This window comes from Vulpes lagopus, chromosome 24, assembly GCF_018345385.1.
Source record: "Vulpes lagopus strain Blue_001 chromosome 24, ASM1834538v1, whole genome shotgun sequence".
Taxonomy (NCBI): domain Eukaryota; kingdom Metazoa; phylum Chordata; class Mammalia; order Carnivora; family Canidae; genus Vulpes; species Vulpes lagopus.
The window spans coordinates 30556681-30584654 of NC_054847.1; the positions used below are offsets into that span (position 1 = coordinate 30556681).

The window sequence follows — 27974 nt, forward strand, 5'->3', positions numbered from 1 at the left end:
GCGATCATTACTTAAAAATAAAACTTAATTTTTCCCTGCTAGTTTTTCCATCCTACCTTTCCATATGTTTGGCTGCCCATTATGTGCTTTCGGGTACCATGCTGGGATCAGAAAGATGAGTTAAACACACACCTTATCTTCAGGGTGCTCATGGGGAAATCTTGGGGGAGACAGATAGGAAACAGGAAGTTTAATATTCCGGCAAGTGGTTCCCATCCAGGGTAATCTGTCAGAGGAAACAAGTAAGAGGTGTGGGCTTCCCCCTGGGGGTTTCTGGGTTTCAATTTGCTGATGGAGCTTTCACTTTTTACTCCATAGAATCAAGGAATTTTAGAACTGGAGGCCTGGAAATCCTTTCATCCAATTCCATCTTTTTCACTAGGAGTCACCTCTTATCTTGTTCAACAGTTACTCTTTTCTCTTATCAGCAGCTCTTCTTTTTCTGAAATGTTCTCTCTCTCTCTCTCTCTCTTTCACACACACACACACACACACACACACACACACACACACACCATTTTCTGGGGAGACAATCCTTGTCTAGCCCGCTTCTTGGCTCCATTTGTTGCATCTGGTAATACAACGCCAGCCTCGGTGCTCATCTTCAGTAGGGTTCATCTAGGATTCCTGCTTCCTCTTGACTGTGAAGACCACCCGGCATTGTCCTTTTGGTGGGCACTTCTGACGTGGAAATGATAAGGATGGGGACATTGTCCATCTCCACAGCTGGGTTACCCAGAAAGCTTGCTGGAGGCCTCCTGTGCTGTTTCATTGTAGTTTGAATTTTCTTTGTAAAGAGCGCATTCCAGTTTAATCTCGTCAATAAGGAAGATTCACTAGGATGCATATAAAGTCCCACCTGCATGCTTGCTGCAAAGTCATCTTTCCAGAAAAGAATGAAAGTGTCATTAACAAAAGCAATGAAAACAAACAAAAAAACAAAAGCAATGAAATAGGCGTACACCTTAACAAAGTTTAGTTTTTATTTTATAAGTTAAGTCAGCATTGTATGGTACGTAAGCTTCCATTTTTATTTTGCTATTTAAAAAGAGACCTTTTATTCCAGTTTTATTATTTATTATTACAATTAAAATAACATCAGGTTACTTTTTATCATTCCAGTGGTAAAACGAATGCAAACCTTATGGTCTCAGGCTACAGAAGAAAATGAATTGTCCCCACAAACCTTTCAAGTTTAATTAACTTTTAAACAAATATGAAGTTTTCCTTGCCTTTTTCCCTTTTTTATTGCAATGCATTTTTTCCTTTAGATTATGTGAGGGGGTGAGATAAGGATGCAGGGCTGCTTTCTGGTTCATACTGTTTACTGCATATGATACAGCAGCCAATTCAATCAGAAGGGAAATAGGAAAATAACTACTCTATTTGTGCCTCGTAAGCGGTTTGCACAGTCCCCTCCAGTCCCTACGATTAAATGTTGGCTTCTCTCCTCGCAGGCTTCTAAAATGAAATTAGCGTTTTAAGACCAGACACAAATACTGTGTGGGGACAAACCGGGCAAATTGGAGAATCGCAGCACTTGATTTGGTGCTGGGAGATTGCAACGGAAAACCAAAGGAGATGGGAGCAGATCTGGAGCAGCTCGTAGGCCATGGAACAGGGGGTCAGTGGGGTGGGGAGGGGAGGGCCGGGTGGATTGGTGTTTACAGCGGCAGAGCCTTCCCTGCACAGTAAGATGCACCATCTTGAAGTCACTCGACCTGGGTCTCAGCCCTACGGTGGCCCTGGACTTGCTGGTGGGGGCGCGGGGAGGCTGGCGTGTAGAGGGCCCTTTCCAGAAAGGGGGGTGGCTCTGTTGGGGGAAAGAGTGTTTGGGCTGGCAGCCAGGACCTGAGTCCTGCTCTTGGTCCTGCTGCCTTCAGACCATGTGGCCTCGGATGGGGTCCCCTCACCCCTCTGGACCAGGTGCAGGGGGTGGCTCTGGCCTCCACCTTTGTTGTCCCACCCAAGTTCCCCAGCCTCCTCTGAGCCATCTCGGAGGCTGTGCCCACGCCAACAGTTGGGGTCCCTGGCCCCTGCCTCCCAAAGGGAGCAGCCTCAGTTTCCCCTTTCCTATTTATGCTTCTACAAGTGATCGTCTGAACCAAGTGGTCACTAGATGTCTAAAAACTCCTCGGGGGCCTGATCTCGAAGATCCTGTGGCTCTTGCATCCCGGGCGTCTGTAACACCGACCTCCTGGGTGCTTGTGCAGGGATAGAGGAACACCCATCACCCTGGCGTCTCCCACCTTTCTCAGGCGACACTGGGAGCAGGGGCAGTGGCGCTGCGGTGGAGGACGGGGCTGGGTGTGGGGTGCTGGCCTTGGACCCCAGGGGCCGACTGCTGCCCTCCTGTCCCCGTAGCTTCCCCAAGGCTCCGAGACCAGCCCGGCTGGTGCAGGTGGCCTCCGCCCGGGACCTGCCAGCTGCCCGCAGGTGGCAGGTGCTGTCGGGCTGCACAGCCCGAACTGGACCCCGCGGCTGGGAGAGGCGGCCTGGCCCGGGTGCCGGCGGGTCTGGGTTCTGGGGCCTTGGCCCCACGCCACGTCCTCGCCTGGCCGGGCATCTGCTCCTTCCACCTGGGGACCTACCTGCATGCCCACCAGCCTCCTCCACGACCTGAGCCCGGGCACCCCTCGCGGCCACTGAGCGTCGGGCCTGGAGCCTTGGTCCCCGGTTTCCAATGGCCACAGGGGTGGGGTGCCGGGGGAAGGACGTATGGCGGGAGCCAGGGATGCGGAGGATGCGATGGGGGTTTGTCGGGAGCCAGGGCTTGCTGTGTCGGAGGGGACTCGGGCCCGTGTCTGCACCCACGGGTACCTCACGTCCCTGCCCCTCACCGGCTTTGTAACGGGCCTCCTGCGCTGGTGCTGGTGCGTGGTGCTCCGGGCTTTGCGGGGGGAGCTCCTGCAGGTGGGCGGGGGCCCAGGGTGAGCAGCCGGACAGGCAGGAGGCAGGTGCTGCAGGCGAGCCCAGGACCTGCGGCCTGCAGGATGACCCCGAGGGCGCACAAAGGAGCGCAGGGCCGTCTGGGTGGTGGGTGCCGGGGAGTTGGGGAGCTTGGGGCCCGCACAGAGGCCGGTGAGGGACGGGGACGGAGCAGAGCCTGGCAGGATGAGCTGGGCCTAGGCTGGGAGGGACCTGGGCTAGTTTCCCGACTGCTCGTCAGTGTGGATTCCACCCGGCAGGATCAGGGGAGGCTGGTGGCGGCTGGTGGGGGGGGGGGGCAGCCCCGCCTTTGCCACCTTCGGGCTGCAGGTAGGGGACTTCACTGTGCCTCTCTTGCCTCGTCTTTCAAACAGGGATAAAAATCCTCCCTGCCTTACAGGGTTCTTGTGAGGAATGAATAAGTGGACTCGCTCAAGGGCTTACACAAATGGGTGCAGAGTAAGCACCTATTAAAATTTATTGTTTGGGGGGTGGGGCCACAGTGTGTTTCTCATGAGTGGCCTCTTTAGACTGTGTATCACTTGGCTCTGGCCGTAAAAATGCCGTGTAAAAAATACCCGGGGACACGGGGGCTTAGAACAGCAGTTATTTGCTGAGGCTCCTGCAGTCGCACGCGCCCCCCCCCCCCCCCCCCAGCCTCCGGGCTGGGCTGGGCCCAACCGGGTTCCACTGAGCGGCTGTGCTTCAGGCTCCCACCACCTGGGAACGCACACTGGGCTTTCACCTGCCTCAGGTGGGATCCACTCCGAGGACAGCAGCTATGTGGGGCAGCTCTTCCCTGGGGCGTCTGTGGAGCTAGAAGGGGTAAGAAGAAGCCTGCAGGGGCGTCCTACTGCCTGGATTCCTTCCAGCCGAAGCCATTCACAGGCCAGGCCCAAAATCACAGACAGGGGATTATTTTGATCCCCATCAGCGGGAGGAGCCACAGAGTCCCCTTGGTGCAGGGCGATCAACACAGGGAGGGTTGCAGCTTGGGGCCAGCAGTGTGAGGGACCATAGACTGCTCTGGTGCCTCCTGCAGCTGCAACTTCCAAGAGGGAGCACCTGCGGGGCAGTCAGCGCCCAACGTGGGCGAACCTGAACCACGGGGGCTGCAGTGATCTGGTGTCCCTGCGCCCTCCCCAGGCCTTGCGAATGCTTGCTCTTGTTCGAGTCTTTGGAGGAGACCACACGTTTTAGGGGAAAATGTATTGATGTGGGTTTGACTTTAGACTCCGCGGGATGAAATGGGCTTGGACATACTCTCCCGTAATACCTCCGAAAGGGTGAAGACGGGCAGAGGAAGGCTCTGCAGCCTCTCAGCCTTCCCGATGATTCGCTCGGACCTGTTCATAGCAGACGTCAACAGCTACGATACGACTTCGCTGTTTAAGCTCAAGAATGAACCGTGTGTTTCTATGTGTTTTTAGATCTGTCTCTCTGTCTCTCTCTGTCTCTGGATGCAGTGGAAGGAGTTCTATTTTTTCCTGGGCTCCTTGGCATTTGCTTCCTACTCCCTGGGACCCTCGGGTGAGGTGAGCGTGCCTCTCCAGGGGATGCCCCCAGCAAACGCTGGGCAGGGGGCACGGGAGAGGCGGCCTGGTTGGCAGTTAGGAGTAAGCAACATACCTCGTTCTTCCAGACAGCTCCGGAGCAGGATGGGGACCGAGGGAGGAGTCGGATACGGTTGCTTTGCCAACATGTAAGATAATCTCTCTTGCTCTTCCTGGGCCTCCTTTTGCCGCGTGACAAACGCATCCATTCTTCTCCAACAGAAACGAGAGAAGCAGGGCAGAGAAATGTTCTTACAGGTTAGACTTCTCTGCTTTATGTATGAGAATATAAGCGTACTATGACACGAAATAACGAACTTCTTAATATGCTAGTCATTCCTTGGATTAAACAATTAAGCAAGATCTCTAAAATCACACTTAAGTATGATATCAAATCGGGCAATTTTTAAAGATACCGGTTGGAATTATGTTCTAGAATTTTCTGGTAATGAAAATAACGCTGGAAATAAACATTCAGCAGTGTGACTGACATATAAAGTGCTCAGTAAATTGTAGCACTGATGATAACGATGATGGTGGTGGTGACAGTGTCTAGAGAACTAGTCCGTTGATGGTTGGAGAGGATTAGAAAGAGATCACAAGGCTGAGGACTCTCATCAGCTGCCTCTCTCCAGGGGAACCTCTCTCAGACATTCCTTCCCTACGTGGAAAAGCAACAGGCAAACGAACCCAGGCAAGCTCAGTCTCTAAAACCAAGCCAAGTGTACACTTTAGAAGGTACAATTTTTTTCCCCCTTAAAGTGGTTGCTACTAAAAAGCACAATTCAAAATAGTCACTGCAAGAACAGACATGCTGCAATCCTAATGGTGCAATTCTATTTTGTTGAGTCAAAAAAATAGGGCTGGTAATGACGAGTCGTAGCTATGCAAATGAAAGATCATCATGTCTTATGCTTCAGGGTGTGAGTTGATGGCAAAAATCTGTCCATGTTACTTGGTAGGAGAGATGAATTCAGATGAAAACATTTAGTTTTATATATATATATATATATATATATATATATATAATTTTTTTAAAAAATTTTTTATTTATTTATGATAGACATAGAGAGAGAGAGAGAGGCAGAGACACAGGCAGAGGGAGAAGAAGGCTCCATGCAGGGAGCCCGATGTGGGACTCAATCCCGGAACTCCAGGATTGTGCCCTGGCCAAGGGCAGGCGCGAAACTGCTGAGCCACCCAGGGATCCCCTATATATATATTTATATATGTTTTTATATATAAATATTTTTATTTAATATAATTATAAAATATTTTATATTTATGTATTATATATATATAATTTTTTTCCTTAAGCATCGTTTATGGATGAAACACTAAAATAATTGTTGATCTTGGCAGGCTTTCCTGGGTGTCTGTTGTGGGCAAGGCTCAGCAAATGAGCCCGCCCTTCCTTCCTTCCTTCCTTCTTTCCTTCCTTCTCCAACAAACGCAGCCTTTACTTTCTAGCAGCTTATATCTTAAAGGGAATGGCAAGATGCAGACATTAAGGGAAAAAAACAAGTCCAAGTTTACATAGTATATATTACATATGGTAGGTTTCTAATATATTTGGAGGAAAAATCAATAAAGTGAAAATGATAGTTCTAAATCTTGACTAAATCAAGTCATGAATTCTTCAACTTTCGGTGTTTTCAGGCCAAGGGGCATTATATTCAGGTATATTAGGGTTAGAATAATATTGCCTGTCACCCAAGAAGTAGCCCCTCCACAATAATGAGCAGAGAATTCAGACAGCAGTTGGAGACTCAGCTACCGTGTGCTCATAGGCCCTACAAATGCATTCTCAGAGCCTTCCACTGAATGGGAAGAACTGATTTCAAATAGGAATTATTGCTTAGTGGACTGATGCCTGAAATGAAGGCAAAATGCCCTGATGGTCATTTGATTTGTTTATAATCTCTTACTGAGATTTCTTATGAAACTACTGTGTATATTTGGGTTTTTACTTTGAGGTTTTTGTACTTTTCATTTAAAAAGGGGACTGGAATAACTTCCTGACTGCATGTAACAGCAGTGTGCTAAAGTTTTCAAAATAAGTAAAAAAAAAAAAAAAGTCAATGAGGAAGAATTATTTAATTATTTAATAAATGCTTTGCACATAAGAAGATGTCACTTTGGACCCCACCAAGTATTACCATATCTTATAAATAAACTACACAGAGAGTTGAATATTGCATATCAAATTATAGAAAAACTGGCAGAAAATGTTTATTAGGTCTGCATAGGAACGACAGTTTTCGTGGCTTGAATGCAAAAGAAATAACCAGTGAAACAAAAAACAAGTAGACTTGAATAGATTAAAATCGAAAACTTCGGGGCAGCCTGGGTGGCTCAGCGGTTTAGGTTTAGCACCGCCTTCGGCCCAGGGCGTGACCCTGGAGACCCGGGATCGAGTCCCACATCGAGCTCCCTGCATGGAGCCTGCTTCTCCCTCTGCCTCTTTCTCTGTGTCTCTCATGAATAAATAAATAAAATCTTTAAAAAAATAAAAATAGAGCTCTGGCCTTTAAAAAAATAAATAAATAAAATTGAAAACTATATAAATGAAGAGACAACAGACTGTGAAAATTCGCATTAAATTTGTGACACATAAGGATCCCTGGGTGGCGCAGCGGTTTGGCGCCTGCCTTTGGCCCAGGGCGCGATCCTGGAGACCCGGGATCGAATCCCACATCAGGCTTCCGGTGCATGGAGCCTGCTTCTCCCTCCGCCTGTGTCTCTGCCTCTCTCTCTCTCTCTCTCTGTGACTATCATAAAAAAAAAAAAAAAAAAAAAATTTAAATTTGTGACACATAAATGATCGATATGTGTTATAACTTGAATATATAGCTTACTCAAACATGTAAGAAAAGGGCTGGGGCCCTAATAGATGTAAAATATAATAGCTACCATTTAATGAGTATTTTTTATGCCCACATAGATTTGCAAAATCAGATTATACTGTTTTACCTACAGAATGTTCTGCAACCAGCTTTCCTCACATGCCCAGATTATGTTACTAATTAACCTTCTAAAACATGGTTTTCAGCAGCAGCGAACTACCTCATTGGTAAGGACGTTCAGCCCGATTTTACTTACCTGAGCTTTCAGTGCTGGATGTTGAGGTTATGGAAATACAGCGAGGGGCGTTTCCTGGTATCTCTTCTCCTTGTGAAGCCACCGTCTGTCGTTGGGGCTGTGGTTGTGCAAAAATACATCTCAGTGAATGAAGCAGTGACTCACAAAGGAGCGCATTCAATACTGGTTTATCAGTGACTTTATGGGTAGCATCTGCCACCGAACCCGGGTTCAGCGGAAGGGGAGCTATTGCTAAAGATCCCGTGCTTTGCACAGCTTTGCACGGCGCGTCACCCCGTCTGCTGAGGCCTTAGTAAGAGGCCCGTTGACCACCGTCCCCGTGAGCATCTCCAGGGCGGCTGTGACTATGGGGCTGCCAGGAGGGCACTTGTCAAGCGCGTCGTCCCCTCATCTTGTTCCATAGCAGAGGAAGTAAAGGCGTTGGAGGCAGAGCTTGGAGGCCACACAGCAGGTGACCAGCAGGGAAGGCCTGGAGCCGGTGGCCCCAGCGCTGCCCCCGGGCGTGCCTGGTGCGCTGCAGGCGGGAAATGACGGCCATGGGGACAGTGGCAAGCCGTGTTTGGCAGCGGTGAGTCCTCCGTGGCCTTCTCTAGAGCTCCCGAGGCTGCTTTCCTGCTGAGGTTCTGATCCACCGCGCAGAACTCGGAGGTCTCGGGCACGTACCCTCCTCCTTGCTTCGGGTGGCAGGAGTCCCCGCGGCCACCCTCTGCTGCCGGATGGGGGGACGCCGGCTATGGGCCCAAGTCATTCCTTGGGGCTTTCAGGCTCCTCCTGTGGCTTATGCTGGTAGCTCCTGAGGGACCCCCAGGGAGGCCACCCGTATGAGGCTGGGCATCCACCGGCAGGCACCGTCCTGATTCCTTCCCTGTCCACCCCTTGCCCGGGGCTCCGGGGTCTCAGAGGCACCTGTCAGCGCCAGGTGAGCTCATGGAGGGCACGTTCGCCTTGTTTTGTGACCTTTAGAGTGATGGATTCTGAATCCGTGGACGGCCTCCTATTCCTAGGCGGCTAACAGAATCACTGAAGGACATGCTGTCGTTGAAAACCACCACCAAGGCGTTTGGCATGCTTGTGAGTTCTAGGGTGTTCGGAGGCTGTTGGCAACAAACCCGTTAGCTCCTGCAATCATGATTATCTTAATTTCATTGACACCCCCCCCCTTTTATAGGACGTAACTAAGGATTTAATCTCCAAGGGTTGACTAGAGAGAGGACTCTGTGCTCTTGCTTTCGAACTTTGAAAGAAGGGCACCTGGGTGGCTCACCGGGTGAGCGTCCGCCTTCGGCCCAGGGCGTGAGCCCCGTCGGGCTTCCTCGCAGGGAGCCTGCTTCTCCCTTTGCCTGCGTCTCTGCCTCTCTCTCTGTGTCTCTCATGAATAAATAAATAAAATCTTTAAAAAATATATATAGAACTTTGAAAGAAGGTGGAATTCTGAGTTCATTTGCTCTTTTGCTCAGTCTAGAATGAGCTGGGCATGCTTCAGGGGAGAACACAGGCCCAGCTCTACTGACATCCCGTTGCTTCAAACCTGGGCTGCAGATTGGCAGCATCAGGATCGCCCAAGAGCTTGTTCAAAGTGCACCTTCTTGGGCTGCATCCCTGTGTTTTCAACACCCCCTCAAGGTGGTGTAAGAACTTGAACAGAAGACATGCTCAAAGATGAGACGTGCCGGTATAGACCATGTAGATTGTTCAACTGTGAAAGGTACCTACTCGATGGTTCATGCTCTTTCCGGATCATATTAGCTATTTGTATATTTTGGCCCTTAATAAACATTTTAGTCCTTTGACATTTTAATAATTTGTCTTTCTAAAATTTGTTTTTCATTATAAATCACTACACTCTCATTCTAGAAGCTTCAGAAAATACAGAAAAATGACATGTGAAGAGCAATTTATCCCTCAGGCACACTCATTGATAACATTCTAAAGGTACATTTTATCTTTTCTGTGCATTTTTTAAAACCTCGGTTTTTTTTTTCCTTCTTGATTGTGGACATTATATGTTACCCTTTTGGAAAAATCAAGAAAGTAGGAAAAAAACACAAGACAGAGAACAGAAACCATTCTACATAAGCAGATGTTTGGATATGACATAGTGTTATAAAGCAGCGTTTCAGTCTTTGCTTCTTTCCTTTGGTTTTAGAGGATCTTCTCAGATCATCTGTCTTTAGTTCTTATGCTACTTATAGGTCTGTTTCTCCACTTAATTCTTAAAATTTTATATAACTTAAATGGAATTCTGGTATAATCATTAATAGAGTCTCAAATAGTTATTTTATGGTTAGAATGGAGAATTTATTCACTTCCTTGCGCAACCAAATCTTTTAGTTGACTAACTCACCAGTGGGGCATATTTTATATTATTTAGGAATCCTCTTTGATCAGAAACTTCTTGGTGAGTAGAAAAGCTTTTGCTTTTGAAGGATGTCTGACTACCCTCCTCTGAACCTGCCTGATAGGTTGTCTTTTGGAGGGGAGAAGGAGGGACTGGTTAGATTCATGATCCTTGAGAGAAAATCCTTTTTTATCCTTAGGTCAACTGAGTAGAAACTTCTGGATCACTGGGGAATACCTCAGCAGGGGAGCAAGTTTTTGTTACTTGGGCTCTTTGGTGAGACTGGAAAAATGCAGGACAGAATGAATCTTTGCCCATATTTCTGCTTTTTTAGGTAGTGTGGGAGCAAATTTGGCATGTGATTATTAACATCTGCTGAATAACCGGCGTCAGTGTTTGAGGCAGGGCAGGGGACGCTGGTCGGGATTTCCCCTGTAATCTTCGCCGTGCTTTGTTTTGGAATACATCACGGCCCTTGATAACGCAGAATGTATCATGTCAAGTGAAGAATTCACTGCATTTTTTTTTCTGTCCATAGATTAAGCTCTTTCCCCGCGTCTAGTTCTAAGAGTACTTCATGCCATTTACTATTCAGAGGAACACAGTTCAGAAGCTAATGTAAGAAGTATTTCCAAATTTCAACCTGTATTTGCCCTTTTCTAATTTATGTATTTATGTATTTATTTATTTTATTTTTATTTTTTTGTATTTGCCCTTTTCAAAGAACATTAATAGGGATTTAATGTATATTTCTAGAAATGCTAAGTAATGTCTCTAAAAGTTCTCTTGCTTCTCTCCTAACTCATGCAGTTCTGGATCACCTCTCCTCAAAAATCCTTTTTGCTCCTCTGGTTCCTTCCCTTTCTGAAGTTCGGGTCACTTCTTTCCTTGCTATTCTTTATCAGGTCGATCACTTTAGCCCCACTGACTTCTTATAGTTTTCCTCCTGGTAATTCCCAACCAGGTAGTCTTGGAATGACCCACCAACAGGAGTTTGTCCGTTTTGTGGGTGGGGGGTGGGTGTGGCCTCGCGGGACCTGCGGGGGAAGGACTGTGGGCTGGCATTGATGACAGCTGTACTCCGTTAGCCAGGCCTCAGGCGATGCCCCGTAGCCCATGCCGAACTGCCTGGGTGATACAGACTATGTGTCCCTAAGCGCGCTGAGTCCCTGCACTGAACTGCTTAGAATTTATGGTTTTTTTTCATTGGAAAACTCTTGTCATGATGCATGAAACTGGCTGATTAGGACTGAATGCAACTGGAAGACAGCAGAGCCCCAGGTACCACCCCCAAACCCTGCTGTGTCACCCATCTTGGTTGATAGCGTCTTATTCATGTTGAGAAGCTGGTTGGGTGGGAAGGACGTGTGGTCTGGATGTTGCATTAGCCAACTTGGCATTTAAATTTGCCAAAGACCTTTGGGGCATTGCAACATTTAAAGAAATGTCCCTGCGGTAAATCCCGATGCTCTTGTCTCCTGTAATCCTACGTGTTATTCTTTTACGCCAGCGTGACGTCTTTTTATAGCATTGTTGCACATCCAGTTGCCTGCGGTGCTAAGCTGTGTTCTTTATTGTGATGCTTGGTCCCAGTTCAAAAAAAACTTACACTCAAAGCCACAAACAGTTTTCATTTTTATTAATGGAACCTAAGGATTTTTTCCCCAGGCAAATACGTCGGCTTTTTTTTTTTCTTTTCTTTTGCATGTTAGCTTTTTGTCCTTTTTGTTGTTCTCTTGAAATATAGAGACATGCATTTTTTGAAATATTGAAAATTTGAATATTTTCAATAGTTTGAAAAATACTGCAGAGTTTTGAGTGAATGAAAATTTGGTGGATGGGGCACTTTTCTCTGTGATTGATCAAGAGGTGTATGTGTCAGAAGCATACATCTCGCTCCCTGCTCCTCTTGGCTTTTGTTTCTTGCATCTATTCCCGTGAATGTTAGGCTTCCTTGATGTTTCCCAACATGCCAGCCCTGATCTGCCACAGGACCTTTGCATTTAATGCTGCCTTGAGTGCCTTTCCCCATGCATCTGCAAGGCTGGCTCCCTGACACCCTTCAGACTCAAACAGGAGCTTCTCCCTGAGGGAGTTCTTAGCTACCCGTCTATAATCCCACCCTTCCTTTTGGCCCCATAACATGTTATATCCTGCTCTTCCCTATTGTTTTGTTCTCTTCTCCTCGGCACACGTCGGTATCTGTTTAGCACAGTGCAGCTGACTCTTGAACATTGTTGGGGTCAGGAGTTCCCACCCCTGTGCTGAAAACCCACGTGGAACTTCCGACTCCCCCAGAACTTAACTACCCCAGGCTATTGCTGATCAGAAGCTTGAGTGACCGCGTGGGCAGTCGACGCACACAGGTTTCGTATGCTCTGTGCATCGTACGCTGTATTCTTACAAGGCCCTAAGCTAGAGAAAGGCCCAGAAAGTCCCAAGGAGGAGAAAAGATATTTAGGCTGTTGCACTGAAGAAAATCCACATGCAAGTGGACCTAGAAGGTCAAACCAGTTGCAGTTCAAGGGCCAACTGTATACATCGGGCCATGGTTACTCTCTCTCCCTGGAAGGCACCGTCCTGAGGGCGGGCCAGGGCTCATTTCCTCTGTGTTTGCGGTGCCCAGCCCTCGGAGTAACTATGATGTCGGCACAGAGAGCACTGGATGAGGAGGAGGGCTGGAGGGAAGGAAGGGGGGCGGTGAACGCCTTGCAGGCCTATGCCCTTCAGAGCTGCCCTCCTTCAGGGCTGCCCTCCCCGGGCACGGAGCAGTCCGATTTGGGGGAGTTTGAGGCCCCGGGTGCCTCGGAGGCGTCAGTGGTGCGGCCTGAGGGCTTCCTGGAGGCGGCCGCAGTGGCGGAGGGGCTGGTGAGCGGGGGGCCTCCCCCCCTCCCCTGCCCCAGGCTCCACCGCCTTTGTGGTCTGGGCGACTGCAGGGCACTACTGGGGAGGGGGGGCTGCGGGGCTGAGGCCTGCAGGGTCCTGCTGAGAGCAGAGCAACACTTCATTAGCTGCAAACATTCTAGTCAAGATCAGACGGAACAGCTGCCTTGGGGAAAATTCTCTGGAGTCCGTATGAGTTTGCTGCTTCATAGAGGCCCGTCCCGCCGTCCTGCGCTAGTGAGCTTCCCACGCTCAGTGCCGGTTTCCTAGGTTTGCGTGTTTACACAGCAGGTCAGTCCTGGAGGAGGAGGATTAGAATCGCTGTTTAAAGAGAGGTTCCGAGGGGTTTCTAACCAATCTTTCAGGGTGGAAGTCCTTCGTTTCAACCAGTGAACAAATAATCTTTAAAAACTGGGTTAAAGACCCTGGGGGATTTCAAAATGCAGAGTAAGATCTTCGCACTCGGTTTGCTTATTGTCTAGCCGTGGACACGAGGCTTTATTGCATGTGCGACACGACGCACGGCGGGTGGTAATAACGGGCACGACTTGCTGGATAGTGAGCAGCACTGAGCACCGTCCTAGAGCTTTTTTTTTTTTAAATTTTTTTTATGAGATCCAGAGAGAGAGGCAGAGACACAGGAGAGGGAGAAGCAGGCCCATGCAAGGAGCCCGATGCAGGACTCGAACCCGGGACCCCAGGGTCACATCCTGGGCCAAAGACAGGCACTAAACCCCTGAGCCACCCGGGCTGCCCCGTCCTGGAGCTTTTCCAACCACGAATGCGCCCATCTCGTCCTCCCAGCCGCCCACCGAGGCAGGTGCTGGTGGTTTAGACTGAAGCTTTGCATAAACAGACAGCGCTGTGGGAGTTTGGGAATGGGGGAGGCCAGGGAAGCAGAAACAGGTGAAGGGAAACTTGAAGGAAGAGGGCTCTCAGTCTGCATCCTACCATCGGGAATGGCCGCGTAATGAGGAGGAGGAGGAGGAGGAGGAGGAGGAGGAGGAGGAGGGCCTAATGGGCCTAATGGGCCTTCGTGGGTCTTGTTTCTAATTTTTTTCTCTTGGAAGCTCTTTTACTCCCTCCTGGACTCTCAGCACATGTGCTTCTGGTGGAGGAGACAATAAACGAATATGTAGGGAACATATACAGGACGTCAGTGGGATAAGTGTTTTGGAGAAAAATAAAGGGGGGCTCCTGGGTGACTCCTTGGTTGGGCGGCTGACTCGATTTTGGCTCAGGTCAGGATCTCAGGGTTGTGGGATGCAGGCCGGCGTCGGGCTCTGTGCTGGGCGTGGGGCCTGCTCAACGTTCTTTCTCGCCGTCTCTGTGCGTGCCACCCCCTGAAAAAATTAAAGATGAGAAAAAGCAAGAGTGCTGAGGTGCTGGAGGAAGGGGTTTGTAGTTTTAAATAGGGTGGTCAAGGCGTGACCCGGGGTCCCAGGATCGCGTCCCGTGTCGGGCTCTCTGCATGGAGCCTGCTTCTCCCTTGGCCTGGGTCTCGGCCTCTCTCTTTGTGTCTCTCACGAATAAATAAATAAAATCTAAAAAAAAAAAAAAAGTGGAGGGGAACGAAAAGAGCTGTAAAGGCTCCATGGGAGGAGCCTCGTAGGCCGAGGTAATGGAGGCCCTGGGTGGCGATGGCCTGGTCTGCTCAGGGGACCTGAGAGTGCCTACAGAATAGTGAGCAGGGAAGGGAGGGCCCAGTGATGTGTCTGGAGGCAGTGGCTGCTAGTGACCGTTGCTGTGGCTGCTGCGTGAAGCAGGACGAGCTTGCGGGAGTTTCTGGTGAGGGGAAGGGCTTCCTGGCAGGCGGAACCACGTTCTGCAGCCCCGGCCTCTCTCGCTCCTCTTGCTTGGAACTGCAGCCCAGCTGGGCGACTCTCGGCTCCTGGTCCGCTGCTGCCGTGGGCAGAGGCTCCCACCCGCCACCGGGCAGGTGAGACCTGGGCCACAGCAGCTCAAGCTGTGGGGGGCAGAGGGGGCGCCCTCGGACTGCAGGGCCCCTCGTCACAGCCCCTGGGACGTATTCTGGGCCTGTGATGCCGGGTTCACGTGTGTCCTGCTGGAACCGTGGCCCTCCTGGCTGGTCCTGGGCTGTGTCTGCGGCGGCGAGGTGGCCCTGGGCCGCTGCAGGCCACTTGCCCACGCCTCAGCGTATGGTTACTCGCCCAGTCCTGGCCTGTGCCCTTCCTCACCAGGGGAGGGGACAGCACTGGGTTGGCGGCCCGTGTCCTGGGGACCGGGCTGGGCCTGTGGTCTGTGTCCTGGGGCCTGGGCTGGGCTGGTGGCGCAGTTCCTGGGGGCCGGGCAGGGCCGGGCGTCTGCTGTTCACCCTTCTCCTGTCTCCCCACCCTTCTCCTGTCTTCCCGGAGCCTCTCCCCCGGAGCCCAGGCTGTCCCCCAGGAGCAGGAGACTGGGGCCCCGGGGAGGGGTCACCCGGAGTGGGGGGGACAGCAGGTGAGCGGCGACCTCTGGGGGAGGAAGCCCCAGCAGCCGGGTGTAAGGCGGGCTTTGTGGGGCCCAGGGGAGCAGAGAGCCGGCTGCAGGGAAGGTTATGGCTCGACGTCCCCGCAGGAGTTCCCGGGGCCCCAGCGCCCCGTCCTGAGCATCACAGGGTGCGTTGGCCGTGGAGCCCCCACTGTGAGAGTGCAGGTGCGGTGGGTCGCATAGGTGACAAGTTGGGTTAGTGTTCAGCCTTGGGGTCAGTGGCGGGGTCGCGCCTGCGAGGACACCCCCAGGAGTGTGCACACACACGTCCTCAGCCGTGCCTGCCTTTGGCATCTGATTTCAGGCGCCGTTGCTTCTCCGGAGTCGGAAACACGGGCTTGAATGGCATTGGCAGGAGCGATGCCCGTGCAAATAGGCCCGACTCTCAAATGCACAGACTGGAGGTGGAGGCGATAGAAATTCTCCGCATTTGCTCCTTGTTCCCGGCAGCGGGACCAGAGTTACTAGGGTGGACGTAGCTGTTTTTGAATCTGCTATGAATCCGGGTATCCTGTGGGGCCCTTCCAGGGCCGGAGAAGAGCAGTTGGGTTGGAAAATGTTATTAGAATAAAAATGTAACAGTGGCCTCGCCCTAGAAGGTGGTGGAACTGTGGGATGTTCCCTCTTTGAAGAAAAATGCTAAGTTATTTAAGGTAAGTGGTCTCCTGGGCCTACCACTTACTTTCCTGGGAAGGGATTAATTTGAGTTAATGTTTATTGAGTATCCTATGAAATGCTTTAAGATTTTGAAATACAGGGGATCCCTGGGTTGCTCAGCGGTTTAGCGCCTGCCTTTGGCCCAGGGCGTGACCCTGAGCTCCTGGCATGGAGCCTGCTTCTCCCTCCTCCTGTGTCTCTGCCTCTCTCTCGCTCTCGTAAATAAATAAATTAATTAAAAACAAAAAGATTTTGAAATACAGTTTGTATTTTGAGTAGGTAATTTGCTCACGTGGTCCAACATTTAAAAGCTGCAAAAGAATATTCAGTGACCTTCTCCCACTCATCTCCTGCAGTTAGCCAGTTTCTTCCTCGGGGCAACCCAAGTTCCCAGTTTCCTTTTCTTTCTCTTTCTTTCTTTTTTTTTTTTTTAAAAAGATTTTATTTATTTATTCCTGAGAGACACAGAGAGAGAGGCAGAGACACAGGCAGAGGGAGAAGCAGGCTCCCTGCAGGCAGCCTGACGTGGGACTCGATCCCAGGACCCCGGGGTCACGCCCTGGGCCGCAGGCAGACATCCAACCGCGGAGCCACCCAGGCGCCCAAGTTCTTAGTTTCTGATGTATTTCGGAATCTATCAGTGTTAATGCCCTTAAGGAAAAAGGTGTCTCTTCTCTAAGAACCTTGCTTTTAATAAAAGAAAGGGAGCTAATCATCCATAGCTGCATTTTGGAAACTTTTGTTATAAATCTGCTGATTACAAAATTCCTGGATGCTGGGGATGCCTGGGTGGCCCAGCGGTTTAGCACCTGCCTTCAGCTCAGGGCGTGACCCCGGGGTCCTGGGATCGAGTCCCACGTCGGGCTCCCTGCACGGAGCCTGCTTCTCCCTCTGCCTGTGTCTCGGCCTCTCTCTCTCTCTGTCTCTCATGAATAAATAAATAAAATCTTAAAAAAAAAAAAATTCCTGGGTGCTGAACTCCGTATATTTGCTACTCAGTCTGGTCCTCAGACTAGCTGTAGGAACTAGCCCCTGGTTGCTCACCAGAGCGTGGAATCCCAGGTGCTGCCCTCCCCCCCGCCCCAGATCACAGGTGACTCAGATCAGCCCCAGCCCCCCAGCCTCTCAGATCACAGGTGACTCAGAGCCCATGGACGTTTGAGAAGCCCCTGCCGTGTATGACTTCCACAGCATTGAGCTCTGGTGGCCGAGTGAGGTCCCATGTGGAACGGAGAGAGGGGAGCGGTCAATAGAAGTAGGTCTCCCCACGCTACTCTTCACCGTCGATGCTCCAGTTACGTGATGGTGATCTTGCCTTAGTTTGTGGCCACAGATCTAGATGGTCTAGAAACTTTGTGGTTTTGATTCTGAAAATGAAAATCTTCCTTTCCCTTTCCTTTGTTTCTCCTGAATTGTCCTCAAATGTTTGGCATTTGCTGTAACTTTCTTATGGGACTGTGCCGGCCCGAAGTAAATAAGTAGTAAACCGGTGATAGAAAAACCTAGAAACAGCCAGTCGGGTCTGGATTGACAGCTTCTAGTCTGATGCATCCGTGTGTTTACGGCTGTGGTTTTATGTTGTGTTCTGCACCGCGTCCACACATTTGATCAACTATCACGTTCTGAGCAGTTTATCCATCAGTGTGGGTTTGTGCTAATCTCAGCGTGATGGAATTAGATAGTTCATGGATTCTGGAAAAAGACAGTTGTGAAACTTCTGGCAGAGGAAAGGAAGAAGGAAACTTGTGTGTTTTATGTGAATGGAGAAATAGAGGGCAGAAATGACTGAAAGCCCTATGATGGATGAACCTGTAAACTAGTGCAAGCAATTTGACTATAACTGAGTTTTGACTAAGAACTTGAGAAAATTTTTACAGCAGGGAATTAGAAAGTAGGTCATAAGACTATATTTTTATAATAAGACTCCTAATCTGTAGAGGATCTATGTTCTAAAAAGCAGGCAAGACACCTGTGTAACCCATATCCATTTAAATAAGGGGAATGGGATGCTTTTGGGGAAGTGTGGTGACAGAGTCAGAGGAAGAGTGAAAATAGGCAGAAACAAAAGCAAAGGGTAGCAAAGCCCTGCCCTCCTGCGGGGGGAGGACGGCTCAGCCTAGGGGTTGGGGCCAGTTTTGCAGATGGAGGCAAGAGGCTGAAGGGAGAACAAGTCCAGGAGAGGAAGGGAGTCTAGAGAAGAGTGGGTTTTATTTATTTATTTATTTTTAAGATTTTATATATTTATTCATGAGACACAGAGAGAAAGAGAGAGAGAGGCAGAGACACAGGCAGAGGGAGAAGCAGACTCCCTGCAGGGAGCTGGACGCAGGACTCGATCCTGGGTCTCCAGATCACGCCCTGGGCTGAAGGCAGATGCTAAACCGCTGGGCCACCCGAGCTGCCCAAGAAGAGTGGGATTTGAACACGGGAAAGCAAACTGTCCGATTCACCCTGAAATGCACGAGAACCCTGCTGGCAACCTGTTACCGGCAACTTTAAAATCATTTGCTTGTTTGGCTAGTTCCTGACACCTGGACTAACTCTAACTAGAACCATATTTTCAAGGAATGTCTGGAATTAAAAATCTTTGGCATAAAGATATTCTTTAAAGTGTGATTTATAATAAAAATGGAAAGTGACTTAATTACCCAGCGGAAAGGAGATGGATGGGTGACTCGTACATCCATAGGATGGGATGCTCTAGAGCTGCTGTAATATTTAGGGTATGTCCTAAATTAGGTATGAAGCGGGATGAAGGTTGATGGGAAAAACAGCAGTGTGGATGGTGGTTGTGTGATGGGAATTTTTTTGAAGACCATTCTGGTCCTAATAAGTGTGCTACGTAGTGAGGGTCTACTACCCGAAGAGTAGAGTAAAAAAATCCTTACTCTAAATTTACGGTTTTTATTTCATTTTCCAAAAAAGATTTATTTAGAGAGAGCATATGTGGGCGTGCGGAGGAGGGGCAGGGAAGGAGGGAGAGGGAGGGAAGCCTCAAGCGGACTCCCTACGGAGAGTGCAGCCTTATGGGGGTCATTCGGGACCCTGAGGTCATGACCTGAGCTGAAATCAGGAGTTGGCCACTTCACTGACTGAGCCACCCAGGCGCCCCCTCACTTTAATTAAAAAAAAAAAAAAAGGACAAAGATTTGGAAATGGATAGAAAAACCCGTGTGTCATTATTCCATGGAAGATGTTATCATGACTGTAAAACCTGAGGTGCTCGAGGCATTTTTGTGAATTTGCTAGACGGTGGCCTGAGATCAAAATAGGCTGGGGTTACAGTCAGTGGTGTAGGGGGAGCAAGAACCTGGTGACGGGGGCAGTGGGAACCCTCCTGCCCAGGCCGCGGTGGCCCGCGGGGTCCTCCGTCCCCCTCTACTCGTGGGGAGGCCCGTCTGTGCCGCGGGCTGTCGGTGGACGACCTCGTGACCTCCCCGTTGAACGCCACGGGGAGCCTTGACAGCTCAGTTCTAATTCCCTGGACGCCCTTGCAACCCTGAAATGATTGAGCAAAGAAAGACTGGGGTGGGGTGGGTGGGGTGGGGGTCCCTGGGCGTCTGCAGGAAGGTGAGGGCCTCGGTTTCCACGCCGCGTAAGTAGCCATCAGCACGCGACAGAGTCACTTTGAACAGTGCCCTTCCCTTTGTGTTAGGAAGCCATCGTGTTTCTGTAGCGCTTTGATTTTTATTTTATTTTATTTTATTTTTTGAAGACCGTGTCAATCCTAGTAAGAACTATGATTTTTAAAAATTTCCCCGGGCCTCTGCTGGAGTAGCTCTTCAAAGGGCTGTTTTTCAAGTGATTTGAAGGGAGTGGCTTTTAAGGTCTTTTTTTTTTTTCTACCCTCCCTTTCTTTTTCATTTGCTTTAAAGTGGGTGAGCTGAGTGTACCCGCACGGACGCAGGCGAGTTGGATCGCGCCGGGGAGGAGCTTCCATCCACATGATGGCACGGCCTGGGAGCTCCTGCCCTTCCAGGCGCCCTTGTCGTTTGCCGGAAGCCATCTGGTGTCCTGGAGGGACAAGGTGCGTGGGCTCGGCATCGAGTGCCCATGGGCCTGGGCTGGCCCCGGGCGACGGCTCCTCGGGGCAGGGGCCATTGCTCGACTGCCCCGTCCTCCCCGACCCTAGGGTCGGCACGAGTGTGACCGTGAACGCTGCTGGCCCGCGTGGTAGGCTGACGGGACGATGTCCTGGTGCCACGACGTCGGGCCGGATAGGGTCCTTGAAGGACGGAGGGAAGCTCGTACGTGGGGGGCACGCTGCCCTTTCCTTGGACCCGGCCCCTCACCCCCTCCCCAGGCGCCGTGCGGCCTGTTTCCCGCTGTGACTAGATCTTCATTTGCATCGACCTTTGCCATCCTCTCTGCCCACGACGTGCGTTGCCCGTATCCCCTCCACGTGTGTTGGAGACCATGGTCCTTTCTGTAAACGAATCATTTGAAATGTGGAGGTTACCGTGGTCCTTTGGGGGGATTAAATCCGTGACCCCGATCTTCTCCAGCACAGATTGGCCTGCTTCCAAGGTTGGCGCACACGCACACCCTAAGGACCACGCTTCTATAGGTTATACCCGACTGGAGCCTGGAGCCCAGCCTTTGGTACTCATTTCAAGGATAGTCCAGGGAGTTGACTAGCATTAACATTCAGAAGAACAAATAGAAATTTCTAAGATAGTTGTCACTAAATTCTCGCCTTTTAAAGATCGGGAAATACTGCCAGCGTGTGGGATGCCTGTGAACTCCACTCTGTGAGCTCTGTTCTAAGCCCTGTGAGGGCAAGGCTGGGCTCTACTTTATTCACCCCTGGGTCTGATTTTCAGCATGTGAGCTGGTGTCCAGCACTTTTTTCTTTAAAAAAAAAAAAGATTTTATTAATTTATTCATGAGACACAGAGAGAGAGAGGCAGAGGGAGAGGCAGGCTCCCTGCAGGGAGCCTGATGCGGGACTCGATCCCAGGACCCCGGGGTCACGACCTGAGCCAAAGGCAGATGCTCAACGCCTGAGCCCCCCAGGCGTCCCTGGTGTCCAACACTTACTGCTCAATATTTCTTCCATGAGTAGATTTCCATTTCGTGAAATTTAACTCTTTTTTTTTTAAATTTTTTTTGATTGATATGAAATTTAACTCTAACCATATTCTAGCTCATATGAAATTTAAGATACATATTGTTTGCTGTAATTTGGACTTCAGCCATAGCTGGCACACACCAGAGATCAATTCATAAAACCCACCTGAACCCTGACTGCTTTTAGGGGTTCATTTTTATTCTCTATGGCTGCACTTGAAAGGGACGACATCGTGTGAGGCCTTTGCTAGACGGATGTTTTTGGAAGACCCCCTAGATTAATTCCATATTAAAGATCAGAAGTGAGCCTTAACTCTTAGCCTCCCCTAAAGTCTTATGACTTATTAAAATGCCATTTCTATTCATATTCTCTTGTTCTTGCCTCATTTGCAGTAGCTACGTTCTTTTTAGCGGACTTAGGTCTTTGAAGAGTAATTCATTTCTACGGTGGGAATTACGACTCTGGGGGCCGGGTGTGCCGGAGCGGGCTGAGATTTGTAGGAGAAGGACGCATTTTGGGGATGCGGTGCAGCCACCTTTCTCCTTCGACGGAACCATCCTGAGCCTTCTCGGAGGAGTTAACAGGCTTCCAGGGAAGGAGAGTCAGTCATTTCTTTCATGCTTTTACTTCTCATGACTTTTCACAGCCGACGTTTTTTTTTTTTTTTTCTTTCTTTCTTTCTTGATTTCTGAATTCTTACCTTGGTTAGTGAGGGCTTTGTGTCCTAATGTCATCTGCTTTACGTCTCTGTACTTGTTTCTTTATCTGCAAGATCAAGCTAGCGCTGCCCTGTGGACCACGTCGCCGGGCCCGGGCTGTGGAGACGGATTCATTGGCGAGGACCATCCTACCAGGCTGACACAACTGAGTGGCTTAAACCGCGGAGATGCGTCCACCCCCAGTGGAGAGGCTGCAGGTGGGAGATGGAGGTGGCAGCAGGCCGCTGCGCCATGGAAGGCCCCGAGGAAGGCCAGGTCCGGGTCCCTTCCCAGCTCCTGGTCCTTCCTGGGCAGTGTAATTCCAGGCTTCACGCTGTCTTCTCTGTGTGTGTGTATGCACACGTGTGCCCGGCCCCAGACTCTCCTTTTCCATAAGGACGCCAGTCGTGTTGGCTTAGGGCCCCCCCGTCCTCCAGAAGGGCTTCATCTTAACTAGTCATCCCTGCATGCCTCCATTTCCCAATAGGGTCACATCCTAGGTGCTAGGACCGCAGCACATGAGTTTTGGGGAGGGGAGGGGTGCAGAATCCGTTCAGCCCCGATCAGGAGGCAGGAGGGTCAGCTGGGCTTGGGAGGCCTGAGGGACAGGCTGTGTGACTTCCCGCGAGTCCTCTGGCTTCCTTGCTTTTTAAGAGTCCGTGTCCTTCTCTGGTTGGAGCAGTGCCAACCTGGGACACGTGCATTTGCTGTCTGGCTGGGACCCCGTTTAGAGAGACTGGACTGAAGTTTGCATCGGAAGGGTCTTGACCGAGTCGGGATGTTTTCATGTCAGGACGTCAGGAACCTCTGGTCCCTCCCCGAGGTCAGCTGCTGCCGTGCCGAGGGGGGTCCTGGCCCCCCGGTAAGCAGGTGAGGACCCCTCCTCTGCAGGAGCCGCTGGGCCTTGTTTGTTAGCTGTCGTCTTAGAGATCCCAGAGGGAAGGTGGAACAGGGGAGCAAAGGCCTTCGCAATTCCGGCCCTTCCCCCAGCTGTCTTGTGGGTGCCCGCAGTCATTGGTGCAGCCGCTGCGGGGACACGGCTGACCTCACTTACACGGACTTGGATGTTGGCTCTTGGCTGCCTCCAGCTCTCACTTGCATGAAGCAGACGGCCTGACGTCCCCACCGTCTCCGGGCGTGTTGTGGAAGTCCCATCGCATGGTGGAAGGGGCATTCAGTTGTCTTTATTTTGTTTTTGCATTTTTTAGAGATCTCCTTGACCTACAATATTACATTGGTTTTAGCTGTACAACATAATTTGATATTTGTACATGTTGTGAAAGGATCACAAGCCCAGCCGATATTTACTCTGCATAGTTATGGAATTTTGTGGTGATCGAAACTTTTTAAGTTAATAGTCATCACACTGCGTAGTATGTCCCCATGACTCGTGTGTATTATAATCAGATGTTGGTACCTTTTGGCTTTCTTCACTCATTTCCCCCACCACTTACCCCTGCTTCTGAGCACTACGAATCTGTTCTCTGGATCCATGGGCTTGTCTGTTTGTTTTTAAATTCCACACATAAATGAAACCCTATGATATTTGCCTTTCTCTGTTTGACTTATTTCACTTAGCATAATGCCCTCAAGGTCAATCCATGTTGTTGCAAATGGCACGATTTCATTTTTTTTTTTTGGTGGCTAAATAATGTTGTCATATACAAAAATATATACCACATTTTCTCCATCCATTTATCCATTGATAGACACGTAGGTCGTTTTCCTGCCTTGACCATTGTAAATAATCCTGCAAGAGCATGGGAGGTACGTACCTTTTTGAGTTTGCGTTTTCATCTTCTTTGGACAAATACTCAGCAGTGGAAGCATGGGGTTGTAGAGTAGTTCCACTTTTAATATTTTTAGGAACCTCTCTACTGTTTTCCATAGTGGCCACCTCAGTTTATACTCCCAAGACTGCACAAGGGTTCCCTTGTCTCCACATCCTTGCCAGCACTTGTTATTCCTTGTCTTTTTTATAATAGCCTTTTTTAACAAGTGTGAGGTGATCCTGCCTTGTGGTTTCATCTTCATATTTTTTTAATTTAAATTCAGTTTGCCAACATATAGTATAACATGCAGTGCTCATCACATCATGTGCCTCCCTTAATGCCTGTCACCCAGTTATGTCTTCATATTTTTAATTCAACTTTTTTTGGGGTACAACCTGCAAAAGGGAAAGTGTATGAAGAAGAATGGGGTTCAATGAATTTTCACACACTGAGCATACTTGTGTAACTGTCACCCAGAGGCACCCCCTGCCCATCGTGCCCCTTCCTATCACCACTCCTCTTTCCAAAAACAACTTTTTGTGGTCCTATTTTGGGGTGGCACATTCTACTCTTCTACTCTGATCGCTGTGATATTTATTCCAGGGTAGCCTTCCTATTAGTAGAAAGCCACTGTCTTCTCTGTAGTTACCATGTACGTGAGTGCTGCGGTCACCGCTGAAAGTGCTGCGGTCACCCTTCCTTGGTACACGTTCATGTAGTTCGGCAGCTGCCCTCCAAGATTTGAACACCTGCCTTGCTCCCTTGGTGTTTGAGGGTCTTTTTTTCCTCTTTATTCTAGCCCCGTGGCATATTTGAAGCTTAATTTTACCCTCTTATTAACTATCTGCAGGAGCTTTGAGGAGGGAAACCTCTGTTCTAGTCTTTGGAATTTCCTACTGCTAGTGTGTGAAGAGCTGTGAGCAGAGGCAAGTGGCCAATTAGCGATGGCCAGGAGGAACAGCTGGGTCTGAGGTCCTAGCTCTCTGCCGTGGTAGACCTCAGGAAGCAAGCTGGGATTTTAATTGTGGTCCATGCTTTCTGATAAGTGACTATGGATTCCTAGACCTGCAAGAATTTGAGGGGTGAATTGCAGTAATGGTGTCTGGGTGAGAAATGGTGAACCTCCTTCTGCCCCTACTGCCAATCACCAGTTTTCCAAGGAAAGATGACTGACTCGGCCTTCTGAATGTGAATAATATCACAAATTACTTTTTAGCCTTTGATTACAACGAGTGTTTCAGTCACTAGGTGATTATAGTACTTAGTGATTGACCGCAGCTGGAAATCCATACCTCCTCGTACACGTAAGGCCCCCAGAGTGGGGTCTGGCACATAGTAAGGACTCAAGACCTGCGGTTATGGTCTTATTGGAAATAAAAATTTGGGATTTTCCATGTGCCAGCAGAATACCTGGGCGGGCTGGACTCCATTGTGTGGTTAATAATTACCATGTGGTTAGGCATCTGGAAAAGCTGGTCAGCCGAACCCGGCTGGGTAAGCCATAATTCAGGCCTCCCTTTCTACCTCATTGCCTGTAGGAAATAAGGAATCCAGGGTGTGGAACAGCTTTCTTGCTGCTTGCCTGGGTGCACCTGGGTGTGCCTCCATAAAGGAAACCTGATGCCAGCACATGGAGGAGATGCTCCTGCTGTCAGGGGTGTCTGTGCTGGCTTCATTATCTATCTCCAGGCTGGAGTCTGGAGATCCTGGATGGAATATCCTTGAATGGGAATAAAGTGGCACAGTGGGACATCAGGGCAGAGCAGTCAGGACAAAAGGAGATAGCTTCCTGCATACCATGCCACTCCGCCACACCAGCAGCAGCATTTTGCTGTATCTGCTCTTGTGTCTCTCAAATTTCAGACAGCTGAGCACTTCACCCCTAAATATTTCTAAGCATCTTCTAAGAATAAGGATCTTTTCCCTTCATTACCAGAATATAATATTGTACCTAAGCTGATTAATAGTGTTTGTTTTATTATGTATTTCAAATTTCCCCGCTTATTCAAAAATGTCTTAAAGGTTTTTTTGTTTTGTTTTTGACATTAGGATTGAATCAGGCTTCACTCATTGCATTTATGTCTCTCCTTAGTCTCTCTTAGAACATCCTGTACACAACCTTCTATAACTTTTTGGGGGAGTCTAGGCTAGTTGTCTTGGAGTATGCCCTACATAAATGATGGGTTTCTTGACAGTTTCCTCATGTGTTATATACATATTCTATCTTCCCTATTTCCTTTAAACTGGAAGTTAGGTCTAGAAATGGGAATGCATTCAGGTTAAATATTGGTCCATTCAGCCTGTTGAAACAAAAATTCCATAGCCTGGGTGGCTTATAAACAATAATTTTTTCTCATGGGTCTGGAGGCTGGAAGTCCAGGGTCAGGGTGCCAACATGCTTGGGCGAAGGTCCTCTTCTGGCTTGAAGACTTCTCCTTGTAGGACAAGGCACTGATTCATTCATGGGATTAGCTCCACCCTTGTGACCCAATCACATCCCAAAGTCTCCGCGTCCTAATAACTAACACCTTCAGAGTAAGGATTCCAACATATGCATTTTAGGGGACATGGACATTTAGGCCATAGCAAACATTTTTGCCCAAACCATGTCAGGGCTGATGCTGTGAATTTCCTACTGCAGGATGTCCTGCTCTCTCAATATTACTGATGTGGAACTGCCAGATTTTTCTACTGTAAAAATACATTTTTCCTTTGCAATTAGTAAGAATTTGCGGGGTGGTTTTTGGCAAAGTGCAAATGTCTTGTTTCCTAACAACTTTTCAACCAAGTTTTGAGCTTCCTTTGATCCCTGCCTCAAGCTATTATGTTGGAGTTGCAAAATGGAGATTTTGTAATCCTTTCAGTGCTTCTCCCTTGAGCTGTTGGCATTCTTTAAAGAATTTTCCTTTCTCACCCTTTTTTTGTGAGTTTCACTATAGATGTGTGATTTTTATATATTTAATATGTTCTAAGCAATTATGGCCATTGTTCTTTCTGATGCTCCTGATGTCCGTCATGTTGAAACAAACTTTAAAGTCGTCTGTTAACTATATGCAACTGGCTTAAAAATTGGTATGTTCAAAAGTATTCTGAATGTTCCAGCAATGGGGTGTATGTGTTGGGGGAGGGCGTTAGTTCTCTTTAAGGAGCAGCTTTGTTCAGGGCGGTATTGTAGAACCTAAGAGCTTTGAAGCTGAGAATTGCCAAATCAAAGAGGTGAGTGAGGGTTACATCTGGTAACTTCTATGGGAAGGTGATGTAAGTCTTTTTTATGATTTGAAGCGTGATCCTTTCTCCAATTTTTTTCTGGTCACGGATATGGAAGAAGAATGATGAGAGGCCCGTGGGAGAGGACAGGAAGGTAGCTCTGTTCAGAAGGCTTATCATCAGTGTGACTGGGATTCCCCGTAGGAGGAAATTAGGCTCTCTGTGCCTCTTGGTTAGCGCAGGCAGCCGGAAAAAGGTCCATTAAAGACAACTCCGTCAAAATCGAGGACATTGCCAGGAAGCTCTTTTCAGGTGCGGTCTCTGGGCTTTTTCAATGCATGGATGCACCTTAGCTGAAGTGTTTCAACCAGAGTGGAATGCAGCCCATTTTTTTCCCTTCCAAAATGAAATGTTTCCAAAATCTACTTCCCCACCCCCCATATACATAAACACTACCCCATGTAAAACCACCTACCCATATTCTCATACATTTAATAACAATAAAGCCAAAGGCAGCTACATCTACAAAATGGAAAGGAGCCTCCTCCCTCCCTGCCTGATAAAAGCAGGGAGAAACCAGTTGCTTTGGGGATTGTGAATAGTGGGCTTTCTTGGCAGCCTCTCCTCTGCTCATCAGCACTCTGTTCCTCCAGGCCCGGGAGGGGAAAAGGGCCTCAGGAGATGAGTGGTAGAGGTGTCATGGGCTTCAAGGTATCACAGATTGGTAAGTTTAAAATCTGGGGCTTCATTCTCTCCTTCCTTTTTTCGGTCTTACTCCAGAGTGTCTGTTCTGAATAAGAGTGGCCTCCTGGGGCGCCTGGGTGGCTCAATCAGTTCACCCTCTGCCTTTTGATCTCAGCTCAGGTCTTGATCTTGAGGGTGTGAGGTCAAGCCCCGCATTGGGCTCCATGCTGAGCGTGGAGCCTACTTAAAGACTGGCCTCCTTTCAGAACTAGGACATGGTACATTGTCTTAAGGTAGTAAGTAAAAAAAGGATTGCCTTGCTTTTTATATGGGGTAATGCAGTAGTTTTCTAAGGCTGCCGAAACAAAGTGCCCTAGACTGGTACTGGGTGAACAAATTATTTTCCTCACAGTTCTGGAGACCAAGTCTGAGATGAAGGTGTCAACGGGCTTGGCTTCCTCTGGGGCCTCTGTCCTTGGTGTATAGATGGCCGCCTTTGGTCTTCACATCCTCTTCCCTTGGGCTCTGTCCAAATCTCCTCCTCTTAGAAGGACACCAATTATGTGGGATAAAGACCTGTTTTGACTTCAT

General features: G+C 49.1%; 1 protein-coding gene across 5 annotated transcripts in view; it reads left to right on the forward strand.

The window, feature by feature from the left end:
- The window catches only part of LYPD6B (LY6/PLAUR domain containing 6B), a 167698-nt gene that overhangs the window by 11852 nt on the left and 127872 nt on the right, over positions 1 to 27974 (forward strand). Inside the window, exon 1 of one of the 5 annotated variants that reach the window (XM_041739278.1) lies at positions 19819 to 19978. The exons of 3 other annotated variants lie outside the window; for them this stretch is intronic. The gene's annotated coding sequence lies outside the window, so the exon portion shown is untranslated. Of the gene's footprint in view, positions 1 to 19818; positions 19979 to 22569; positions 22591 to 27974 lie in introns of those variants that run through there. One more of the 5 variants, XM_041739277.1, reaches the window with a different exon arrangement.